Source organism: Panthera pardus, unplaced genomic scaffold, assembly GCF_024362965.1.
Source record: "Panthera pardus isolate Hobbes unplaced genomic scaffold, ASM2436296v1 HiC_scaffold_13, whole genome shotgun sequence".
Taxonomy (NCBI): Eukaryota; Metazoa; Chordata; class Mammalia; order Carnivora; family Felidae; genus Panthera; species Panthera pardus.
Genome location: NW_026526688.1, coordinates 74,447,691 through 74,468,976, shown reverse-complemented (window position 1 = coordinate 74,468,976; position 21,286 = coordinate 74,447,691).

The window sequence follows — 21,286 nt, the reverse complement described above, 5'->3', positions numbered from 1 at the left end:
GATGTATTGCTCACTGAACAAATTCAAACATTAAGAAAAGTATTAAAAAGAAAGCTGAACTCCATGACCCTGAGATAAAGACTATTAAAATTTGGTGGACATTTTTCCAGATAGGTTGTGTGTAGTGTGTGTGTGTGTGTGTGTGTGTGTGATTATAAATAAATTTACAAGGGGATATTACACTTGTTTCTATGTAATTGCTTTTTTAAATCCATCAACATATGGCAATAAATATAGCCATTTCACGTGACTACTTGGTATTCTATTGTATGTGAGTATCGTAATTTATTAGCCAACTCTGATACACACTTCAGTTTTTTCTAATATTTCACTGTTATAAACTGCACTACAAAGGGACGTCTTTTGGATATTTGGGTGATTATTTACTTAAAGGCAAATTGCTAGAAATTAAATTGCTGGATCAAAGCGAAAGTTTATTTTATTTATTTATTTACTGACTTATTCACTTACTTACTTAGTAGGCTCTACACCCAATGTGGGGCTTGAACTCACAGCCCCTTGATCAAGAGTCTCTACCGACTGAGCCAGCCAGGCATCCCAAAGGGAAAGTTTGTTTTACTATTCAGCCCTGTAGTTTGTAATCCCAACACCAGAGTATGAGAGTACCCATTTCCTCATACACTTGCCTACACCAGGATGCTCTGAGATTGGTTTTAAACTTTGCGATTTGATGAACCCATATATATAATAGTTTTAGTTTGCATTTCTTTAATTACTTGTAATATTGAACTTATTTTTATGTGTTTCCTGGACACTTCCTTTTTTCTCTTCTCTTCTCTTTTCTCTTCTCTTCTCTTCTCTCCTCCCCTCCCCTCCCCTCTCCTCTCCTCCCCTCCCCTCCCGTCCCCTCTCCTCCTCTCCCCTCCCCTCCCCTCTCCTCTCCTCCCCTCCCCTCCCCTCCCCTCCCCTCTCCTCCTCTCCCCTCCCCTCCCCTCTCCTCCCCTCCCCTCCCCTCTCCTCTCCTCTCCTCTCCTCTCCTCTCCTCTCCTCTCCATAAGAATTAGCTCCACATGTCCTTTGTCCATTTTTCTAAAGGTTGTTACTACATTTCTCCTTCAGTTATAAGAACTCTTTATGTGTTACAAATATAAGCCCTTTGCTGTCATATATTTTTAAAGTATATAATTTGTGTTTTCATTTTGGTAATATAAAAGTTATTTATTTTAATGAGATAAAATTTGTTAGTATTTTGGGGAACTGTGATTTTAAAAATGCCATAACCTGGGTGCCTGGGTGGTTCAGTTGGTTAAGTTCTGGACTTCAGCTCAGGTCATGATCTCACAGTTCATGGGTTCCAGCCCCTCATCGGGCTCCGTGCTTACAGCTCAGAGCCTGGAGCCTGCTCCGGATTCTGTATCTCCCTCTCTCTCTGCCCCTTCCCCACTCACTCTCTGTCTCTGACTCTGTCTCTCTCTCTCTCGAAAATAAACATTAAAACATTTTTTAATTAAAAAATAAAAAAAATTAAAATGTCATAACTATGATATGATTATTATTACAGTATATTTGTGGTTCCTGTTAAAAATGCAAATTTGGTCTACTAGAATTTGTATGTGTGTGATGAGGGAGCATAATGTGACCTGAAGGCAAAAAACAAGCTGACCTCCCCCCCCCCCCCCCCCCCAACCAGCCCATACCCCAGGCACTCCTGGCTGCCTAAGAACAAAGAAAAGGACAATCTTATCAATATCCTAATCTCCAGAAACCTATAGACTCCATTTCTGGAGCCCTAATATCATTCTCATCAACATTAAGTGCCTGCCATGATGGGAAACAAAGGCAAATGAAAACTTAAATTCCCTTTCTACCCACAGCCCATTGACAAGTCCTTGAAACAGGCAGAGTGATCTCCCTCTAGGACCTCAACTCCCTCCATGATGACACTTTGCTAGGGGCAAAAGGGAATCTTGGCTTAACATTATCTTGATCCCCAGGATCCTTTGAGTCACCTTCAACACATAAAAATTCCTTTGCAATCCTCCTTTATCTTTAAACCCCAAGTATATGTTGGCAATTATACTCAAAGCATATGGCCCTTGATATACATCTGGAGGTTCTCATGACTGAGGTTACTAAACACTAATAAATGACATTTTCCTAACAACAGCTAGCCCCTCAACATCCTGGAAACCTTGCTTTCAAAATTCCTTGGAGACTTAGGCTGTTCCTAACCCCCTCCTAACCTGAATGTATATGCGATCAGTCGCCCCTTCACAACCCCAGTGCTCTTACTGCCCACGGTGCTGTCCCCGTGTTTTAGTAAAATCACCTTTTTGCACCAAAGACGTCTTCAAGAATTCTTTCTTGGCCGTCAGCTCCGAACCCCGCCATCACCCCAAAACCCCATCATTGGTGTCAACATTTTGATATTAGGTAAGTACCCACTCATTACTCATCCCCCCTCAGAACCCTGAGTATTCTTGTATGTTTTACTTCACCTTATTTTTAAAGTACTTCTTGTTGTTGATTTTACTGAAGCATATAGAAAAGTGCACAAGTCAAAGCATACAATTTGCTCAACTTTTAACAGTGAAAACACTCATGTTTTTCCTATCAGATCAAGAAGCAAAGCATCCCCAGAACCCCCAAAACTTCCCTTATGACTGACTCCCAGTCACTAGCAATTGTCACCACTTTTGACCAAAGCAGCTACTGTACTATAGCGATTACCACATTCATTTTACCTTTATCATTAATTTTTTTTAATTATGGTAAAACACATAAAACATAAAATTTACCACATTAGCCATGTTTACAGTTCAGTGATGTTAAGTACGTTCACATTATTGTGCAATCAACCTCGTTTCATCTTGCAAAATTAAAACTTTGTATCCATTAAACAATAACTTTGCACTTCCCCTCCCTCCAGCCTCCTACTTCCTGTCTGTATACATTTGGCTACCCTAAGTACCTCATATAGATGGAATCATACAGTATTTGTACGTTTGTGACTGGCTTATCTCACCTTAGCATAATGTTCTTAAGGTTCATCCACATTGTAGCATGTGTCAGAATTTCTTTCCTTTACACTGCTGAATAATATGTCATTGTATGGGTATACCACACTTTATTTAATCACTCATTGGTTGTCGGGCAGTCGCTTCTACCTTTTGGCTATTGTGAATAATCCTGCTATGAACATGGATGTGCAACTGTCTTTCTGATGCCCTGCTTAAAGTTCTTTTGGGCGTATTCCCAGAAGTGGCATTGCTGCATCATACAAGAATTCTGTTTTTAATTTTTTGAGGAAATGCCATAGCGTTTTCCATAGATGCCGTGTGATGTTTCATTCCCATCAACAGTGCACTAGAGTCCTAATTTTTCTTTCTTTTTTTTTTAATTTTTTTAATGTTTATTTCTGAGACAGAGAGAGACAGAGCATGAGTGGGGGAGGGGCAGAGCGACAAGGAGACACATAATCAGAAGCAGGCTCCAGGCTCCGAGCTGTCCGCACAGAGCCTGACGCAGGGCTCGAACTCACAAGCGGTGAGATCATGACCTGAGCCGAAGTCGGTCACCCAACCGACTGAGCCACCCAGGCGCCCCGAGTCCTAATTTTTCCACATCCTCAGCGACACTTACTATTTTCTGTTTGTTGTTGTTTGTTATAGTAGCCATCCTAATGCAGACACGGTGTTTCCCTTTGTTTTTGAACTTCACATAAATGGAACCATTCAATATGTATTATTTTGCATCTTACCTCTTTTTTTTAATATTTTTGTGAGAATCCTCTATGTTATTGCATAGAACAATATTTAACTAATTTTCAAGGCTTTATACTATTCCATTGGGTGACTTTATCATAATTTACTCGTCCACTCTAATGTTGAAGCACTTTTGGGTTGTTTCCAGTTTTTGATTATTATGACGACTTACTACCGTGACCAATTATGTACTTTTGTGCACACACGTATATACATCTGTTGAATGTATGCCAAAGAGTAGAATTGCCGGGTCATGATGTATTCATATATTCGGCGTTAGTAGGTACTCTCAAGCAGTTTTCCAAAATTGTCTCGATTTGCACAACCACCAACAGTATATGAGATTTCCAGTTGCTCTACATCATCCCCAATGCTTCGTTGTTTTACAATCGGCCATTCTGCTGGGTAAAAAGTAGTATTTAATTGCGGTGTAAATTTGAATTTCTTTGATGACTAATGAGATCAACCACCTTTTCAGACATGTATTGGCCATTCAAATATTCTCTTATGATGTGTATGCTAAGTCCCTTGCCCATTTTTCTGTAGGTTTTTGTGTGTGTGTGTGTTTTTTTTCTTAGTAACTTAAAGGACTTCTTTATTCATTCTGAATGAGTCCTTTGTTAGAAATGTATATTGCATATCTTTTCTTCAGTGTGTGGCTTGCCTTTTCAGTCTCTTAAAATGGTATCTTCTGATGAACAAAAGTTCTTTATTTTCATGTAGTCTAATTTATCAATGTTTCTCTTATGGTTGGTGACTTTCATGTCCTGTTTAAGAAATCTTTGCATATCTCAGTAGCTCAAAAATATTCTCCTGTGCTATCTTCCAAAAGTATAATTGTTTTACTTTTCACACATAGACCTACAATCCTGCTGTGGTTTTTTTGTTGTTATTGGTGGTGGTGGTGGTGGTGTTTTGCATTTGTTCGAATCATCTGAGGTAGAGATTAAGATGCGGTTTCTCCATATGGCTCTCCATTGACCCAGAATCACTTCTTAAGAAGACTGTCCTTTTCCCCACTATACTACAGGAACATCTTTGTTTCTGGCTTGTCCATTTTGTTCCACTGATTTCTTTTTCTCTTGTGACAATGGCACACTGTCTTAATTACCTAACACTAGAATAACTTGTGATATCTAATGTAAGTTTTTCAGCTTTGTTTTACTTCAAGATTGTCTTGGCTATTGTTGGCCCTTGGCCTTTGTATTTCCATATATAATTTAAATGCTACAATTTAAATGTCAAGATCTACATTAAAAAGAAAAAAAAAAAAGCTTGCCAGGATATTTTTAAGGTTGCATTGAAACTATGGATCTCTTTTAGGGAAATTGATATCTTTATAATATCAATAAACTACAAACACATCCATCCATTTATTTAGATTTCCTTTAATGTCTCCAAATAATGTTTATAGTTTCTGTATAGATACCTTCCAAGTCTTTTGTTAGAATTATTCCTATTTAATTTTTAATGCTACTGTAAATTGTATCGAGTTTTGAATTTAATTTTAATTAAATTTAATTAATTTATTTGTTATGGATATTTACAAATACAATAGATTTTTTTAATTTTTTAAAATATTTTTTAATTTCTTTTCAGAGAGGGAGAACGAGAGCACAAGTGGTGGAGGGGCAGAGAGAGGGAAAGAGAGAATCTCAAGCAGGCTCCCCACTGTCAGCACAGAGCCTGATGTGGGGCTCGATCCCACAAACCGTGAGGTCATGACCCGAGCTTAAATCAAGAGTTGGACACTTAACCGACTGAGCCACCCAGGCGCCCTGAAATACAATTGATTATTGTATATTGACCTTGTTCTAATAGACTTGCTTAATCTACTTATTGATTCTAATAGTTTATTCGTAGATTCTGTTTGATCTATTTATTTTTTCTTGCCTTATTGCACGGCTAGGACCTCTAATATGATGTTAAATAAAAATGGTAATGAGAGTGTCCTTGTCTCATTACCAATCTCAGGAGATTTCAGTATTGCACAATTAAATATGATGTTCCTATAAACCTTTTTGGATATACCTTTTATCAGATTTAAAAAGTTTTATTTTATCATTGATCTGTATTGAATTTTATCAAATTCTGTATCTTTTTCTGTATCTAATGGTATGATTATAAGATATTTCTCCTTTATTATATTAATAAGGTGATTTATATAATTGATTTTTGAATGTTAAGCAAACTTTTTCTCTTTTTTAAATTTTTTAAAAATGTTTGTTTATTTTTGAAAGAGAGAGAGCAGGGGAGGGGCACAGAGAGGGGGAGGCAAAGAATTTGAAGCAGGCTCCAAGCTCCAGCTATTAGCACAGAGCCTAACACAAGGTTTAAACCATAAACTGCAGGCTCATGACCAGAGCTGAAATCGGATGCTCAGGTGACTTAGTCACCCAGTTGCCCTTAAGCAAACTATTTCTGAGATAAAATCAATTTTGTTGTAATATAATTTCCTGAATTCAACTTGCTAATATTTTGTTTACACACAAGTTCATAAAAAACAATCTGTAATTTTACTTTCTCTTATTATCTTGTCAAATTTTGATATCAAGATTATATTGGCCTCATGAGATGGTTTGGGAAGTATTTACTTTTTTTTCAATTTTCTAGAAAATTTTATATGTTCTGATAAGGATTATTTTCCTTAAATTTTTTGGAAGAATTTAGTCACAAAGCCAACTAGAATAGAATTGTCCTTGTGAGGAAGTTTTTAACAGATGAGGTCTTTTAAATAGAAAATAGACTATTCAGATTTTTTATTTCTTTTGTCAGTTTTGTTCAGTTGTGTTTGCCTAAAGAATATGTTTAATGAATCCACATTTTAAAATGTAGTGACGTAGAACGCCTGGGTGACTCAGTTGTTTAAGCACCAACTTAAGCTCAGGTCATGATCTAATGGTTCATGAGTTTGAGTTTCACATGGGGCTCTCTGCTGTCAGCACAGAGCCTGCTTTGGAACCTCTGTCCCACCCCCCCCCCCACCCCCCCTGTCCCTCCCAACCGTGTGCACATACATGTGCTCTCTCCCTTTCTCTCAAAAATAAATATTTAAAAAAATGTAGTGACATAAAGATTACAATATTCCCTTATTAGATTTATAATGCCTGCAAAATCTGGGGCGTGTGGGTGACTCAGTCATTTAAGTGTTGGACTTCGACTTAGGTCATGATCTCATAGTTCGTGCGTTCGAGCCCCACCTTGGGCTCTGTGTTGACAGCTGGGAGCCTGGAGCCTGATTTGGATTCTGTGTCTCCCTCTCTCTCTCTGCCCCTCCCCTGCTTGCACTGTCTCTCTCTCTCTCTCTCTCAAAAATAAATACACATTAAAAACAATTTTTTTCCATAAAAAAATAAAGTTTCTAATGCCTGCAGGATCTGTGATAATATCCCTTTTTTGATTCCTGATACTGGTAATATATGTCTTCTTTCTTTTTCTCTTGATCAGTCATAGCTAGTTGATATTTTTCTATTTCATAGTTATTTCCTAATTCATTATTTCTGCTCTTTTATTATTTCTTTTCTTGTACTTTCTTTTGGCTAATTTGACTTTTTTTCTTAATTTTTAAGATAATGGATCATACATTTTCAGTCTTTCTTCTTTACTATCCAAATACTATATTCTAAATTATTCATTTTGAGGCTGTACATTTTCTTTTAAGAGTGATGTTAGCTACAGTGCATATATTTTGTTATGCAATGTTTTCATTTCCATTCAATTAAAATATTTTCCAGTTCCACTGAAACTGACTATTTGATCCAAGGGTTATCTAGTAATACCTTGCCAAATATACTAATTTTGAGTAATTATCTGCTTATTTTTTGTTACTAACTTCTTGCTTAATTCCATTTCAGTCCCAGACATAGTCTGTATGATTTCAGTCCTTTGAAGTTATTGAATATGCTTTATAGCCCAGCATTAGGACATTTTTAGTAAAATATCTACATGAACACAAAAACTATTCTACAGTTATTGGGTGCAGTATTTAGAATATTTAAGTTAAGTCAAATTTGTGAATTGTATTTCAAGTCTTCCATATTCTTGCTGGTTTGTTTTCTATTTGCTTTATCTATTTGTTCTATCAGTTTTTGAGACATGTGTGTTAAACTCTCCTACTCTGATTGTGTCTATTTCTATTTTTGGATATGTCAAATTTGAAAAAAAAAAATTTGTTATTTTGTTATTCTTTTTTTAAAATTTTTAAAATTTATTTTAAAATGTGTTTTAATGTTTATTTATTATTATTATTATTTTTTTTTTTGGAAGAGAGAGAGACTGCGTGCATGTGCACAAGTAGGGGAGGGGCAGAGATAGAGGGAGACACAGAATCTGAAGCAGGCTCCAGGCTCTGAGCTATCAGCTCAGAGACCAACATGGGGCTTGAACCCACAAACCGTGAGATCATGACCTGAGTCAAAGTCAGATACTTAGCTGACTGAGCCACCCAGGTGCCCTTTAATTTATTTTTATTTTTTGAGAAAGAGAGAGGGAGAGAATATGCACAAGCCAGGGAGGAGCAGAGGGAGAGGGAGAGAGATTGTGAGATCACAACCTGAGCTGACAGCAAGAGTCAGACACGTTACTGACTGAGCCACCCAGATGCCCCTGGATATGCAATTTTTGTGTGTTATATTTTTAAACCTATATTACTGGGTACATACAAATTTAGAATTGTTATTTCTGCCTGGTAGATTGACCCAATTAACATTATAAAATATCCTTTCTTTATCTCCATTTTTAAAAAATTTTTAAATGTTTATTTTTTTGAGAAAGAGAGTGTGAGTGGAGGAGGGGCAGAGAGAGAGGGGGACACAGAATTCAAAGGTCTCTCGTGAACAGTGAGATCATGACCTGAGCTGAAGACGGGCACCCAACAGACTGAGCCACCCAGGCACCCCTGTAGAGCACTTCTTACACTAAATCTTACCTGGTGTGTTATTCATACTGCTTCACCAGCTATTTCAGTGTTTGCACGGTATGTTTCTTTTTGCCTCCCTTCACTGGTGTATCTCTTTTAATCCATCTATATCTAATGCGGTTTCATATGTATCTTGGTTTAAAGCTATCATCCTGCTTTTTTTTTTTTTTTTTTGCCCTTTCTATTCTGTACTCCTTTTTCTTTTCTTTCTTTCTTTCTTCCTTTCTTTCTTTCTTTTGTCTGCTTTTGGGTTTATCGAATATTTTTTTTATTTTTTATTATTCCATCCCCCCCTGATAAACTTAATAATATATTTTTTGTAATAATTTAGTGGTTGCCCTAGAAATTACAACATGCAACTGGTTTTATTAAAGTTCATTATAGGGGCGCCTGGGTGGCTCAGTCGGTTAAGTGTCCAACTTCAGCTCAGGTCACGATCTCGCGGTCCGTGAGTTCAAGCCCCGCGTCAGGCTCTGTGCTGACAGCTCAGAGCCTGGAGCCTGTTTCAGATTCTGTGTCTCCCTCTCTCTCTGACCCTCCCCCGTTCATGCTCTGTCTCTCTCTGTCTCAAAAATAAATAAACGTTAAAAAAAAAAATAAAAAAAAAAAAGTTCATTATAAAGTAGTACTTATCCACTTCCCATACAATGTGAAGCTGTTATATTGCTTTAACTTCATTTCTCCATTCTAGTCCTTTCTATTACTATGTGATTTTTAAAAATTTATTATTTTTTTAAGTAATCTCTACACCAAACATGGGCTTGAACTTGCAACCCCAAGGTTCAGAGTCACATGCTCTACCAACTGAGCCAGCTGGGTGCCCTGACATCTTTATTTCTACTTATATTTTAAACCCACAAGACTTTATTGCTGTTTTAAGCATTTAATACTCATTTAATTTTTTTTAAAATTTTTCTTAACGTTTATTTATTTTTGAGACAGAGAGAGACAGAGCATGAACGGGGGAGGGTCAGAGAGAGGGAGACACAGAATCTGAAACAGGCTCCAGGCTCTGAGCTGTCAGGACAGAGCCCGACGCGGGGCTCGAACTCACGGACCGCAAGGTCATGACCTGAGCCGAAGTCGGTCGCTTAACCGACTGAGCCACCCAGGCGCCCCAATACTCATTTAATTTTAACAAAATATTTGCCTTTGTCATTGCCCTCCATTCTTTCTTGGGTTATCATGTTTCCATCTTTAATCATTTTCCTTGTCTCAAACATTACTCCCTTCTGTACTTCTTTCAGTGCAGTTCTGTTGCCAATACACTCATTTTCTGTGTCTAAAATGTCTTCTGGTTTCCCTTAAATGTTGAAGGATACTTTTGCTGGGCATAGAATTCTAGGATGACATTATGTATTTTTTTCAGCATACCAAAGATGTTCCTGGATTGTCTCCTGCTTCTGTTGTGTCTGATAAAATGTTAACTGTCACTCTTTGTAGCTTCTTTGAGGATAATATGTGACTTTTAAGATTTTTCTTTGTATTTTGTTTTCAGCTGTTTTACTCTCTTGCACTTAGGTGTGATTTTCTTTTGAGTTTATTCTGCTTGGGGTCTGCAGAGCTTGGATCCATAGCTGGATATAATTTGTCAGTTTTGCGAAGTTGTCAGCTGTTGTCTTCAAACTCTGCTTCTATTCCACGTTGTCTCTCCTCCACTTCTCAGCCTCCAATTACATGTGTACTAGGTCCTTCTTACATCATGTTCCATCAGTTTCTTACATCCCTCCCCATTTTTCTAATCTTTTTTATCTCCTTCTTTTAGTTTCAATATTTTCTTTTGAACCCTCTTTTATTTTGTTTATTTTTAAATGTTTTATTTATTTTTGAAAGGGAGAGAGAAAGAGAGACAGCATGTGCAAACAGGGGAGGGGCAGAGAGAGGGAGACAGATGATCTGAAGTAGGCTCTGTCCTGATAGCAGCAAGCCCAGTGTGGGGCTCAAACTCACAAACCATGAGGTCACGACCTGAGCCAAAGTTGGATTCTTAACTGACCGAGCCACCCAGATGCCCCCTGAACTCTCCTTTAGATCATTAATTCTCCCCTTGGGTATATCTAATTTGTTATTAAGCTCATTTACTAAGTCTTTATTTCAATTATTTTATTTCAGTTTAATCATTTCTATTTGGTTACTTTCTTTTAACTGAGATATAACTGATACATAACATTGTAGTTGTTTTAGGTGTGTAACATGATGATTCCATATCCGTACATATTGCAATGATTACCACAATAAGTTTCATTAACATCCTGGTTACTTTTAATACATTCTAATTCTTTAGTAAAAATTTCCATTTTGTTGACTATTTTCTTGATTATATTGATCAGATATTTTAAAGTTCCTCTCTGATAATACCAGTGTTTGGATCACCTGTGGGTCTGTTTTTATTGCCTATTTTTCACTTTCTTTATTTCTGAGCATTTCTGAAGTTGGTCACCAAATTATACTAATTGGGTCAGCTACAAGTTCATGTAGCAAATTTTAGGTCTTATTCTAACTTGGACAACCTTTTAGCCATCTCTTTCTAACATTCTCAAATTCTTCATAACTGCGAACTATTTTTTACACTTTCAAATGTCCAATTCCATTCCTGTTTCCCTTACTGTCAGCTGATGACCTAGATCTCTGAATTTATTAAAGTTTGAGTTTATTGAGGCCTCCACCTCCAGATTTCTCTGTTCTTATCTGTCTCCTCCTCCTCACTCCTGACTCAGGAAGACGTCTCTCCTTTATTGTCGAAGGATCTCTGACCTTAATCTCATTTTCACTGACTCCTCCTAAGCCTTGCCCTATCAATTTTTACTCTTCTTTCGTGAATCTCTGAATGTCCTCTGATTCCTTATTTTTTTGTCAGTAAACATGCTCAAATCTCCCCATCCCCAAACAAACAAACAATCCTGTTGCCTTCTGTGGCTACTAGTTCTGAGCAGTCATGATGGCTAACTTCTCAAAAAAGTAATTTGTATTCATTGCCTCACTGCCCTTACCCCCAATTCACTCCTTGCAATTTGGTTTCTATCCCCCACTCTACCGAAACTTTTTTCAATAGCCTTTTTGGACCTATCTTCAGAATTCACTGGCCTCATTTCAGGGTCCATCTTCTTTGACCTCTTTGTGACATGGCAATTGCTTCTTGATACTCCCTCCCTCTTGGGCCTCTCTGACATTTTTTCCTGGATCTTCTACTTCTCTAACAGATCTGTCTCCTTCACTACCTCATCATCCTTCTACTCTTTCAGTGTAGATATTCAAGTCTTAGCCGAATTCTTAGCCATCTCCTTTCCTTCTTTCCCTGCTCTTTCCCCTTATTGCTGCCGCATTCACATTCACTTCTTTTAATACCTTAAGGCAGATGATTTCTCCAAATTTATTTCCAGTTCCATTTTCACTCACTTATCTTTTTTTTTTTTTTTTTTTTTTTTTTTTTTTTAGAGAGAGAGCACGCACATGTACCTGAGCAGGGGAGAGGGGCAAGGGGAGAGAGAGAGGGAATCTTAAACAGGCTACGCACTCAGTGCAGAGCTCCAGGCAGGGCTCCGTCTCACGACCGACCGTGAGATCATGACCTGAGCCCAAATCAAGAGTCAGATGCTCAAGTCCTGAGCCACCCAGGCGCTCCCACACCCTCGAATACTTTTTGCGTGTACCCCTTCCATCATTATTACTCCAAGTTATTACTTTTGCAAGAACTTAATGTACTTTGGTTCCTGTTTCCACATCTTCTAATCTCTCTGGCTTGCTGCCACTAGACTGATGTTGCTTAACATACGCTGAATAAATGAATAACTGAGGCACAGTTTTAATTACACTACCTGCTGGTTACCTCCCTATTGTTCATTAAATGTAATTCAGACTCCTTAGCCTGAGTTCCAAACTCTCTGCATCTGGTTCTAGAATCTATCTGTATTTTTTCAGCTTTAAATCTTTCATTTACCCCGTGTTTCAGTCAAATATGCCATCATTTTTCAAGCTGTGTTCTGTAATACAACAGTGCCCTTCAGGAGGTTAATATTTGTTCCTTGACAAAAAAAAAGTTCTTTGATAATTAAATTTAACTAATGTCAAACAGCTTCCCTGTGCAATCTCTCAAAGCTTTTACTATTCTAATATATACTGTGAATTTCCAACTGAAGGGAAAAGCATTTGGTATTTCTCCATGCTATTTGACCATGAACTTTATTGAAGGGACTATTACTTATCTCATTAGACACTAATGTTCCCAGGAACGCATTTTGAAACAGGCTGATACAGATGCGTCTTTATTCCCCAAACATACTCCATTTCTAACATCATTCTCTTAGATTAGGATAGCAGTTCTTACTGAGGTTGATTTTGCCCTCCAGGGGAAATTTAGCAATGTCTAGAGACATTTTGGTTGTCAGAACTGGGAAGGGTGTCTAATGGGTAGAAGCCAGAGATCTAAACTTCCTACAATGTACAGGACAGCCTCCCACAGCAAGGAATTATTCCGGCTCATAATGTCAGCAGAGCCAGGGTTGAGAAACCCTGATCTGGAGTATCCTCCCCTTATTCTTCCCTCTGTATTCATTTCTTATTCAGAGCTGTATTCATTTCTTAGAGTCCAGGTCAAATATTGTCTCTTCAGTGAGTGCTTGCTTTTATCACTTAGATTTGCTCTCTCCCAAGGGACAAATTCAACAGCGATTTGTGTATTTCCCTCTTATAGCATGTATCTGATTCTTTCCCATGCTATACATATTTATCTATATTTATAACATCTTACACTAGGCTATATTTTAGGACAATAGTGTCCGATGTGTAGCGACAATATCGTGATTAGTTGTTGTTGTTGTTTTTTTCCCCAAAATAGCACCGTAGAAACAGGAAGTTCTTGCTTGAAAAACAAAATGAAGCTTTATTTAACTTCCATTTCCATTACCTTCTAAACTTCATTGTTCACCCAGTCTTGTCAGCTTTTCCTTCATGTTTTCCCCACTTCTTTCTTTTCCTTCCACATCCATTGGCATCGCCCTGGTTGAGGTGTTATGACTCTGTGTCCCTACTACAGCTGAAGAGAGAGAAAAGTGGTGTCAAGGACAGAGCTCCACCCTGCAGTCTGACCCCAGCTCTGACCTCTGCTAGCTGCGTGGGCCCGGGCAAAGTACTTGCCCTTCCCAGGGACTGTAGCTCTCCTGCCAATGTGGAGGTGATTGTATCCACCTTGCAAGGCTTTTGTGAGGCTAAGAGACATGTATTGAAAGTCCCGGAATCACAGTGGGTGTTCAGTATAAGGGTTCTGATAGCCAATAGCTTCTGAAGGGGTCGTCTACCCCCAGCCTCTGCTCCAAAGCCTTTTCTTTGATTCTCCATCGCCCACAAAGCCTGAGCTGCTGGTATTCAGAGGCGTGGATATTCAATCTACTCAAAAACGCTTACCTCTCGTTGTCCTTCCCAAACTCTCATCTTATGACAACCTGGCTTATTTGCTGTACATCAAATATACGCAAGCATTCTTGTCTCCACTCTGGCTCATAGGGACTCCCCCTCTTGAAAACTCTCTCCCTATATACAAATTCCACCCATCCTTCCATCTCAGCTTTCCTCTTCGTTCTGTAAAGTCTCCTTAACCCTCTCTGCCTACACAGTCCTTTACTTTTCTGGATATTTATTTATTTATTTATTTGTAAAGGTATTTATTTATTTATTTATTTATTTATTTATTTATTTTGAGAGAGAGAGAAATGGAGAGCAGGGAAGAGGCAGAGAGAAAAGGATCGAGCGAATCCTAAGTAGGTTCTGCACTGCCAGCGCTGAACCGGATGTGGGGCTCGAACTCACCAACCGTGAGATCATGACCTGAACCAAAGTCAGACTGAGCCACCCAGGTGACCCTCTGGATATTGTGAGTCCTTAGATTCTTCCACTAATGAGTCAACTAATTTCCATTTCTGACAATATTTCTCATGTAGAGGGCTATTAAAATGCACCTTCTACGATGGTCTAGCTTGTGTGTGTTTTCTGGCTTTGTCATTTTAGATTGTAAACTGCTTGAGGACAATGAGCATAGCCTTACCAAAATTGCCTTGCATGTACCAGAGGCCCCAAAACTATTCAGTCAAAAATATTCAGTCTTCTCTTAACTTGAAGCATGTCTTAAAATACTTCTTCTCTTGAAACCTTGTGCCCACCTTTAGGGGGTTCCTCAGGCACAGGCAGAAGTGAGCATGACACCCCAGGCCCTGGATTTAGCATGGATTCACAGGGGAGCCCGGAGCAGGCTGGGCGCCGAGAGAAATCTTATAAACAAGAATAAAGGCAATCCGACACCAACATTTTAATTAATAATTTTAATGACTTATCCAAAATAATCCTCTTGATTTGGGGGGATTAAATTCCACTTGAAAAAACTACCAATCCATGTGGAAAGATGTCTCATGTGCTGTTCTTGTCTCGGGGCCTGTTTTGACAACAGGGGTCATTTACCAAAGTGTGCAGCTGGTGGGAGCCACCGTCTCCAGGCAAGTGTCAACAGCCCTGCATCTTTATTTATGCTTCTTTTTTTCCCCACACATACTCCATTTCTACCATCATTCTTGTGGGTCAGAACAGTGGTACTCACCAAGGTTGATTTTGCCTCTTCTCTTAAATCTCATGCATCAGGCATTAGCCTCTGCAAAATCAACAGCAACAGTTTAGAAATAATTTCAAACCTATAGAGAAGTTATAAGAGTAGGAATAGTACGTAGTACACAACACACACCATACAATCAGATTTATCCTTTTTCCTCATTTTATTATTTGTGCTCAATCTCCCTTCCCCTTGTTCTCACTCTGGCTCTCTAATTTTGTTTTTCTGAACCATTTGTGACTAAGTGACATATATCAAGTCCCCTTACTAAATACCTCAACATATACTTCCTAAGAATAATGCTGCTTTCTTGTGTAACTACAGTAGAGTTATCCACTTTAGTAAATATAACATTGATACTATTCTTTTACTTAACCTACCATCTGTTCTCTAATTTTGTTAATTGGTGCAATAATGTTGTTTATAGCATCTCCCCCACCCCCAATATAAGATGCAGTTTAGGGACAAGGATTTCATGTCGTTGCCATGTTCCTTTAGTCTCCCTTACTCTGAAAATTTTCTTTATCTTTTGCACATCAACACGTATAAGAATAAAGTTCCTTTTTAAAACATAAAATGTACATTGAGTGAAAACCCTAGGAATGCCTGGGTGGCTCAGTCGGTTGAGCTCCTGACTCTTGATTTCAACTCAGGTCATGATCCCAGAGTCATGGGATTGAGTCCCATGTCAGGCTCCATGCTAAGTGTGGATCCTGCTTAAGATTCTCCCTCCCTCTCTCTCTCTCTCTCTCTCTCTCTAGGCACCTGGGTGGCTCAGTCGGTTAAGCATCCGACTTCAGCTCAGGTCATGATCTCACGGTCTATGAGTTCAAGCTCTGCGCCAGGCTCTGTGCTGACAGCTCAGAGCCTGGAGCCTGCTTTGGATTCTCCCTCTCTCTCTGCTCCCCCCCTACTCATGGTCTGTCTCTCTCTTTCAAAGATAAATAAACATTTTAAAAAAATAAAAGTTTCTCTCTCTCCCTCCCTCTGCCCATCTCCCCTGCTCCTGTGCTCTCTCTCTCTAAAAGAAAGAAAGAAAGAAAGCCCTAAAGATCATACACACACACACACACACCAACTTAGAACTAATAAATGAATTCAGTAAAGTTGCAAGATACAAAATCAACACACAAAAATCAATTGTGTTTCTATGCACTAAGAATGAATCATATGAAAAGAAAATTAAGAAAACAATACCATTTATGATAGCTTCAAAAAGAATAAAATACTTAAGATTAAACTTAACCAAGGTTTCATCAAGAAGGTGCAAGACTGGTATACTGAAAACAATAAAACTTTGTTTAAAGAAATTAAAGAAGACACAGATAAGTGGAAAAGCAGCCAACAGTTATGGACTAGAAGAATTAATATTGCTAGAATGTTCATACTACACAAAACAATCTACAGGTTCAATGAAATCTCTATCAAAATATCAATGGAATTTATTGAAGAAATGAAAAAAATCTTTAAATTATTCATATGGAACATCAAATGACCTCAAATAGCCAAGCAATCTTGAGGAAGAAAAACAAAGCTGGAGGCCTCACACTTTCAAAATATATTACAAAGCTACAGTAATCAAAACAGTATAGTATGGTGTAAAGAAAGACATACAGACCGATAGAGCAGAGAGCCCAGAAATACACTCTCATGTCTGTAGTCAAATGATTGTCAACAAAGACACTAAGGTTACACAATAAAGAAGAGATAGTCTCTTCAACAAATGGTGTTGGCACTCTCTCTCTCTCTCTCTCTAAACTTAAAAAAAATTTTTTAAGGAATCTACCCCTGAAATCATTGTTGCACTATATGCTAACTAACTGGGATTTAAATGAGAAAAAATTTCTAAATGGTTAAAAAAAGAGGAAAAAATAAAAAATAATTTAAAAAAAATTAAAAAAAAAAACTTTTTTACAAAAGGGGCACCTGCATGGCTCAGTTAAACATCCAGCTTTTGATTTTGACTCAGGTCATGATCCCAGGGTTGTGGAATCAAGCCCTGTGTCAGGCTCTGTGCTAAGCATGGAGCCTGCTTAAGATTCTCTCTCTCTCTCTCTCTCTCTCTCTCTCTCTCTCTCTCTCCCACTTGTGCCCTTCTCCCCCACTTACACACATGTGCACTCTCTCTAAAATAAATAAATAAATAAATAAATAAATAAATAAATAAATTTTTAAAAACAAATGGTGTTGGGAAAACTGTTGTTCAAAAGAACAAATTTGGATGCTTACCTTACACCATATAAAAAATTAAACAAAAATGCACTAAATACCTAAATATAAAACCCCAAACTATAAAACTCTTAGAAGAAAACATGGAGAAATTTTATGACTTTCGCTTTGGCAATTATACTTTGGATATACCAAAAGTAAAGGCAACAAAAGGAAAAAAATAGACAAGTAAGACTACATCAAGCTTAGAAACTTCTGTGCAGCAAAGGAAATCACCAACAGAGTGAAAGGCAAAAATGGAAAGAGAGAAAATTTTTGCAGACCATATGCTTGATAAGGGCTTAATAACCAGAATATATCAAGAACTCCTACAATTCAACAACAATGAACAATCTGGTCAAAAATGGACAAAGGGCTTGAACAGACATTTCTCCAAGAAAGATACACAAATGGCCCACAAGCTTATGAAAAGATGTCCAACAACATTAATCATTAGGGAGATACAAATCAAAATCACCTCATGCCACCAGAATGGCCTGTATCAGAAAAATAGAGAATAACAAATTATGGCAAAAATATGGAGAAAAAAGATCTCGTGCACTGTTGGTGGGAATGTAAATTGGTGCAACCACTATGGAAAACAGTATGGAGTTTCCTCCAAATATTAAAAATATAATTTACCATATGATCCAGCTATACCACTTCTGGGTACATAAAAGAATAGAAGGGAAGATCTTGAAATATTTGCACACCCATGTTCATAGTAGCATTATTCACAATGACCAAGAGGTTGAAGCAACCTAAATGTCCATCAACAGATTAATGGATAAAGAAAATGTGGTTTCTACATATAGATACAATGGAATATTACTCAGCCTTAAAAAAGGAAGGAAATTCTGACATAGGCTACAAATGGATGAACTTTGAGGACATTATGTTAGCTGAAATAAGCCAGTTATAAAAAAACAAATGGTGCATTATTCTATTTATATAAAGTACATAAAGTTGCCAACTTTAAGAAACAACTCTTAGAAACACCCAGTAGAGGGGCACCTGGGTGGCTCAGTCGGTTGAGCATCCAGCTCTGGCTCGGGTCATGATCTCACTGTTTGTGAGTTCGAGCCCCGCATCAGGCTCTGTGCTGACAGCTCAGAGCCTGGAGCCTGCTTCAGATTCTGTGTCTCCCTCTCTCTCTGCTCCTCCCCTACTCGTGCTCTGTCTCTTTCTCTCTCAAAAATAAATAAACATTAAAAAAAATTTTTTTAAGAAAAAAGGAAAGAAAAAAAAAAAGAAACATCCAGTAGAATGGTGGCTGCCAAGGACTTTGGAGGAGAGGGAAAAGGAGAGTTGTTCCATGGATATAGAATTTCAATTTTGCAAGATGAAAAAGTTCTAGAGGTCTGTTGCACAACAGGGTGCATATAGTTAACACTACTGTACTGTAACCTTAAACATGGTTCAGACGATAAATTTTATGTTATGTGGTTTTTTTACCACAGTAAAATTAACTAAAGAGAGGGGGAGACAGAGAGAGAGAGAGAGAGAGAGAGAGAGAAATTCCCCCATCATTTGGGATTGTTGAATGGCTTCTAATGGTTAGATTTTAGTTATGCCAGAATATCACCAAAGTCATGTGTTCTTGTGAGGGTGTCCTATCTGGAGGCACATAATGTTCGCCCATTCTGCATTGCTGATGTGGATTTTGATCTAGACATGATCTTATCTCTCCACTGGACAGTTACCCTGCTTCACCCTGCAACTGATGAGCACTCTGCAGGGAGACACTTTGAGACTATGAAAATATCCTGCTCTTTATTAAAATTTCCACATTGGAATCCATTGATCCACTCTTGTCTATATAAACTTTTACTATGATGGCTTTAAAATGATGATTTTTCAACATGAAAAATTTTCAAATATTTCCAATGATCTCTTTTGTCAGTGATTTATTGGCTGGCACTCAATATTGTGTTGTAAGCAAAAGCTTTTCCTTCTCTACTTATTTATTTATTTGTGCGTTTGTTCATTCCATTATTTATTATTGGCATGGATTCATAGATTCCCATTTTTTTAATAGTCTATAATTCATTACTGCCCTCCATTATTTTAGTGCTCAAATTGTTCCATAATTGACCAGAAGAGGCCTTTTCCAGCTTCTCCTGTGTCCTTATGCCCCATCGTTTTCTGAGTACCTGCCCTCTGGCAATGCAAAATGTTTGGCATTTTAAAAAATCTAGGTAAAATCAAGAGAGAGACAAGAGCAAAAGAAAGAAGAGAAATAAATATAATAGTGGGATTAAAAAAAGGAAGAGAAAAAGAAATGAGTAGGGGCATTGTGGGGAGATTGTGAGTACAAATTCAGATCTACTGGCCCCTCTGTGAGATGTGGCCCATTCCCTCACCATCTTAGACAGCAGAGCTGTGCCTGTGAGAGGCCACAGTGGACTCTGCATGCTGGGCCTTTGGAGGTGACAGGCTTTGTGTATTGTTCATGATTCTGTCCACTGCAAATGAAGGAAACCCAACACAAAATCGGGGGGCGGAGGGACAGAAACAGAGGTTGAGAATTTATTGCTTCATATGTCTGAAAATTTATGGGGTCAATTTCAAACAAAGCTGATTCTAGATGCTTGAATGGATCTCAGAAACCAATCAATATCTTCTCCCACCCTCTACACAAAGCCTCTCTCTGCTTGGCTTTATTCTCTGTTGGCTTTATTCTTGGTCGGTCTCTTCTCCCAAGTTGGCAGAGGTGCTTCCTGGCCATGCTAGAGTAATCCTATTAGTTTAGAAACTCCAGCAGAAATAGAGCACCTGTTTCCCAATGATTGTGCCAAAAATCTCAGGAGTGTCCTTGACTGGCCAGCGCCTGAACCAATCTCTGCGTCTGGGAGGGGCAGTCTTCTCATTGGCCAGGCCCCAGCTCTGTGTTCCCTTCCAGGGTTGGAAGTAGGGGTGAAGTTCCTCTTAGACCACTTGGGTTGAGAATGTAGGGAGGGGCGGCTTCCCAAAGAGCCCTTAGGAGCACGCTTACCAAAGAGAGCGAAGGGATGTCGGGAAAGCTAACACAAAACTTCACAGTGTGTGGAACATACACATGATACCAAAATTTTGAGATGCACAAAAATCCCGTAGCCCAGCCTCTTTGTCATGACAATCTTTCTCCCCTTCCCACAAGGCTCCTTTCAAGAAAGAAAATATCTAATCTCTTCTCCCAAGGGAAAGCCTCTGTCCATCTGACTTTGCCTCTGGCCTGAGAAGTGTGGGTCGGCCCCCGGGGCCCAGCCACAGGGAGAAGAGGAAGTGAACAGCCCTGAAGACTTTATGGAATGGCCCTGTCCCCACCTGGATGGGTCTTGTTTCGTCATTTCCCCCACAGCCCAGGCAGGCCCAACAGGGAAATGTCAGTCACGGTGGTATGTTACGTCATGTCAGATGGCAATCGAGTGTGCTGTGAACATAAGCTGACAGGAGAGCTCCAGCAATCTGCTTATCTGGATGCCACCCTTGCTGAGTAAAGGGTCATTATCAGAATTATTCACACAGAATTATAGCAGTTGGAAGTCTGCAGATTATTCATTACATCACCCTCATTTTAGTTGCTCAGCACAGATTGAACCTCAAAGGAGCCTGCCCTCACTCCTTCCCCCTTACTCCTGCCCCACTCATTTTCCTGGCACATTACAGGCTTTTGCCCTCCCTCACCCACTAGCCACCAGTGAGAAGTTACATTAGGTCAGCCCCAGGCATGGTCCTTGCTGTGGCCCAGGATCTCTTTTCTGAGTTCACTGCTCCAATATGAGCAATGTCACACACCAGGAGGCCTCTAAAGGAGAAGGGCTTGGGGTGCCTTGCAATTAAACCCAACCTAGTATGGTCCCA